Source organism: Mastomys coucha, unplaced genomic scaffold (genome assembly GCF_008632895.1).
Source record: "Mastomys coucha isolate ucsf_1 unplaced genomic scaffold, UCSF_Mcou_1 pScaffold22, whole genome shotgun sequence".
Lineage (NCBI taxonomy): Eukaryota > Metazoa > Chordata > Mammalia > Rodentia > Muridae > Mastomys > Mastomys coucha.
In genome coordinates this window covers 223527816-223533368 of record NW_022196905.1, presented here as the reverse complement: position 1 = coordinate 223533368, position 5553 = coordinate 223527816, and positions in this window count along the sequence as shown.

The following is a 5553-nucleotide window of genomic DNA, read 5'->3' as shown; positions in this document are numbered from 1 at the left end:
CTCTCTCTCTCTCTCTCTCTCTCTCTCTCTTTCTCTCTCCCTGCACTGTTCTGTCTTGAGTACCCTCTTTCATCTCTCTTCTTGTAAAAGCTGGGCATAGGACTAGAGAGATGGTTCAGTGGCTTAAAGAATTGACTGCTCTTCCAGAGGTCCTGAGTTCAATTCCCAGTAACCACATGGTGGCTCACAGCCATCTGTAATAGGATCCAATGCACTCTTCTGGGATGTCTGAAAATAGCTACAATGTATTCATATAAATAAAATGAATAATTATTTAAAAGAAATGGCTGAGCATATCCTATTCTGTAAAATCTGTGATTTGTCACTTTGCCAATCAATTAGACATCACTTTCAAACATGGGACACTCCCTTCTACCTTCATTGTTGGAGATCAAAGGAGTATACTAAGGGCGTATCTGAATCCGGGCCACTGGAGTTAAAGTTTTGAGCTAAGGGCTGAGCCACAGCAGAACACAATCAGGGTTCACAGTGTGATCAGATATCTACAGCAGTTCATCCTGGCAGGGAAGCATGGTGACAAAGCAAGAGCAGGATGCAGAGAGCCCCCATGTTGACAACAACAAACTACAAGTAGAACGAGTGGTATATCTTCTTCACCTTTATAGTCACAATGACTCCATTCTCATGTGATAGAACAGACTTATTGTCCTTGTTATTAAATGTCATAAATTACTAACTATGCAAAGCTTGTCAGTCTCATGCTGTGTTTACTGTGTGCAGTTTGTTCTTCATTGTTTCCAATGGGCATTTGGTTAATAAACTTTAAGAAGAGCCATTTTGGGGGCTTGGAGAGATGGCTCAGAGGTTTAAAATGCTTGTTGCTCTTCCAACAAGTTCAGCTCCTAGCACCTGCATCTCTAACTTCAGCTCCATGAAATGTGATACTTTCTTCTGGTCTCTAAAGGTACTTGGAGTCACCTGCACACACTTAAAAAGATGTGCCATTTGGGGAGCCTGATGGCTCAGCATTTAAGTGCATGTTTTGGTTTCTCATCCCCATGATAAAACATAGGCCAAAGCCAGCCTAGGAAAATAAAGTGTTTGTCTTACACTTCCTGCCTTAGTTAAGGTTTCTATTGCTGGATAAAATATAACTAAAAAGCAAGTTAGGAAGCAGAGGGTTTATTTGACTTGCCCTTCAGTATCACTGTTCATCATCAAAGGAAGTTGGAGCAGGAACTCAAAATGGCAGGTAATGGAGGCAGGAGTTGTTGCAGGAGGAAGCAGTGAAGTGCTACTTACTGGCTTGTACCTCATGATGGCAAAACTCAAGACCACCAACCCAGGGATGGCATCACCCACAATGGGCGGGGCCCTTCCCCCATCAATCACTAAGAAAATGCCTTACAGGTTGGTCCAGTCTTATGGAGGTCTTTCTTTTTCTTTTCTGGTTTTTCTTTTTTTGAGACAGGGTCTCTCTATGTAGCCCTGGCTGTCCTGAAACTCCCTGTGTAGACCAGACTGGCCTCAAACTCACAGAGACCCACCTGCCTCTGCCTCCTTAGTGCTGGGGTTGAAGGCGTGCGCCACCACTGCCCTGCGGGAGGCATTGGAGGCATTGAGGTTCTCTCCTCCCAGGTGTCTTTAGCTTGTGTCAAGTTGACAGAACTATCCAGCAGACTTCCAAGTCACAGCCCATCACTGAGGACTGAAGCAGACTCACGGAAGCAATGGCATTTACTGGCTTGCTCAGCTTACTTTCTTAAACAACCCAGAGTTATCTGTCAGGGACGACACAGGCCGCTCACAGGAAACCCTCCTTCAGGAATCAAGTAAGTGTCCTGGGGCCGGGCAGTGGTGGCACACGCCTTTAATCCCAGCACTTGGGAGGCAGAGGCAGGCAGATATCTGAGTTCGAGGCCAGCCTGGTCTACAGAGTTCCAGGACAGCCAGGGCCACACAGAGAAACCCTGTCTTGAAAAACCAAAAAAAAAAAAAAAAAAGACTGGTTCAGATATTTTCTGTTTGTCTGGAGTGCTTTCAAACTGCCAGCACTGCCAGCCTACAAGCAGGTTGTCATAGAATAAATGTGTTTGCTTTGGAAGAGACACTCTTTTATTTTTTTATTTTTTATATACACTGATGTTTTGCCTGTATGTGTGAGGGAGTCAGATCCCCCTGGAACAAGAGTTCCAGGCAGCTGTAAGCTGTCATGTAGGTGCTGGGAATTGAACCTGGATCCTCTGGAAGAGCATTGGTTTTTCCGAGACAGGGTTTCTCTGTGTAGTCCTGGCTGTCCTGGAACTCACTCTGTAGACCAGGCTGGCCTCAAACTCAGAAATCCACCTGCCTCTGCCTTCTTAGTGCTGGGATTAAAGGCATGTCCCACCACTGCCTGGCTCTGTTTCTAGTTTCTAATTGTGAATGAACTTGTAACCCTGAACATGTAGCAAAACATCACAAAGATAATCTGTATTTTTTGGATAATCATTAGTCTGTCTTTTTTCTGTGAATCCTGTATAAGCAAAGAAGCAACCAGATTGCTAGTCAATCAGAACCAAGATTCCCTTGACCATCGAACCTTACTCCCACCTTCCCCTCACTGACTATCTCCTCTTGGGGGAACCCTGTTGACAAACAGTTGGGGCAGGCCCCCAGCATTTTATGAAATGAGTCTATAAATAAGTCTTGGATTTTTTTTTCTTTTTGCATTTACCTTTTTGAAACAACTTGCATAGTACCACTGCCTGCTCCATTTTCTTGGTCTATTAAAATATGTCATTATGTTTACAGAGAGTCAGAGCAACTTCATCATTTTGTCAAGTTAATCATACACTGTCTTAGTTACTGTTCTATTGGTGTAAAGAAACGCCATGACCAAGGCAGCTTATAAAAGAAAACATTTAATTTTCTTGCTTATAGTTTCAGAGAGATGAGTCCATGATCATCATGGCAGGGAGCATGGTGGCAGGCAGGCACGGGGCTGTGAAAAAGCAGCTGAGAGCATTGGTCCACAGCCAAAGAGGCAGGCACTAGACCAGCCTGCTGTGGGCTTTTGAAATATCAGAGCCCAGACCCAGTGACACATGCCTCTCATCCTAATCTTTCCCAAACAATTACACCAACTAGGTACCAGGCATTCAAATATGGGCCTATGGGGGCCATTCTCATTCAAACTACATACGCACCTTCAGTCTAGGGGGTATTTTCCTAACTGCTGTCTGTTCATGTTGGTTGCTTGAGGAGGTATCCCAAAAGAGATCTTTCTACCATGAGCTAGATATCAGTGAACCCTTTCTTTATTTTATATATCTCTAGTCTCAAAGGTTTTTATTTAAAAAGAGCTTAAATCAAAGTGATCTGCCTGCAATGCAGGACTAAAGACAGGGACCTTTGGTTCTAGAGGAAGAAATTCTCAGGAGATATGCTGGACTTGCAGCAGATAAGAATGGAGCTAACCCACAGTGAGCCAGCCAGCACAAGTCCCACATCTCTCTGGGCCTGCAGTAACCATCAGAGCATGTAATCTGAACATCCCATGCTATCGGCTTCCTAGAACTGAGCCTCAGGCTTCTAGGTGGATCTGATGGTGCACATGGCTATCCAGCTCCAGGGACAAAAGTGGTCATTGTGTGACACAGTACAGGAGTTGTACTGAGAAATGATGCCTGGTCAAAGCCAACTCATCTCTATAGGCTAGTTAGTCTGAATGACTTAAGATGATCTCAGCTAGGCTGGGCAGTGGTGGCGAATGCCTTTAATCCCACACTGGGGAGGTAGAGGCAGGCAGATTTCTGAGTTCGAGGCCAGCCTGGTCTACAGAGAAACCCTGTCTTGAAAAATCAAAAAAAAAAAAAAAAAGATAATCTCAGCTTCTGAAGGAGCCCTGGAATTTCATGGCATCTAACAATGACCTCTGAGACTGTACTCAGCAAAGGAAATGTGTTGGAGCCCTGGCATCCCAAGCTCACTCTGCAGACCAAGCTGGCCTGGAACTCAGAGATCCACTTGCCTCTGTCTCCTGAGTGCTGGGATTAAAGGCGTGAGCCACCACCACCACCACTCAGCAGAGGAATGTTATCCATGACCATCCATGATCAGTCTTCCTGTCATGGAAGAACCTGAGAACATTCCTAGGACTATGAGATGCAGGAAGGAGAACCCTTCCTAGCTACGTAGTGAATCTGAGGCCAACCTGGGATATACAAATCCCCGTCTCAAAACAATTACAGGGCCAGTAGAATGGTTTGGTGGGTGAAGGTGCATGCCCACAAGCCTGACATGCTCCCTGATGTCCACAGTGGAGATAAATGAGACTTGCACGTTGTCCTCTGACCCCCACACGTACAGTGTGGGACATGAGCAAACACGCATATGTCCATGCACGTATTTTTTTTAATTCTGGAGAAGCACATCCATGGAGAGCCCCATGAATGGTGGCAACTATCCCAAGTCACTGTCCAAACGACCCTGGGGCCAGTTCACCACGGCTACCCTCTGGAAAATCATTTTCCCAAGGCCTATGAGAGAATAGGGCTCAGCATACCAGACACACAACTCTGGCTTCTTTTTCCAGTATACCCTGGCTGGCTCCCCTTCTAGACTCGAGAGGAAGACTTTGTCTTGTTTTGTTGAGATAAGAGTCTCACTACATAGATCAGATCTGCTAGCGGCTTCTAAGTAACAGGTCAGCCTGCCTCTGCCTCCTGAGTGCTAAGTGCTAAAGGCATGTACCACCACACCCCGCTTACACTGAGACTTTTAGGTGAGTACATGCCTGTAATTCCAGCACTAAGAAGCATAAGGAGAGAGCATTCCAAGACCAGGGTTAGCCTGGAATAAACACTGCATTCTGAGCGAGCCTCAACTAGATAACTTGAAAAATCTTTGGGGAGAGATGGTCTTGCTTCTACTACCTGCCAGAAAGAACAGAGAGCTCCTGGGATCTACATCTGATGACTTTGCAGTATCACTGCAAGTTGTCTCCCAAGTAGGGTGCTTCTCTGGTTCTCCCTGCCAGGTCCTGCCACGTGACCCTCCTGCCCCCTCCCCCGGGACTGTCAGCTGTTATCAGTGCAGGAGGGCAGAGACAACAAACGGGTTGTGTGTGTATATAGGTGCGCACACATTCTATACAGCTCCATTCTATAAATTCCGTTCCTCTAGAGAACCCTGACTCATACAGTGATCCTACTCACCCTCTCTCATGTTGGGAGTGCAGACATAAAGCTACAGCACCAAGTCCTTATTTCATTCATTTATTTATTTACTTGCTTGAGAGAGAAGCAGGGTCTCACTGACTACACGGTGAGTGCTGGATTACTCAACAGCTCCATCTTCCCTGCTTGGGCCTACACTAGTCATCTGCATATGTTTTGGTTGTTAGCTTGGCGTTTTTGTGGGACCTCCTAACTAAGGGGCCAGGGGTGTCATCTTCTCTTGGGACCCTTTTCCTCCTACTGAGTTGCCTCACCTAGCCTCGCTATGAGATGAGGGTTTGGACGGAGACTTACCATATCTTGTTATGCTGTGTTTGGTGGATGTTCCTGGAAGGTCTTCCCTTTCTGAAGGGAAACAGAAGGGAGTAGATAC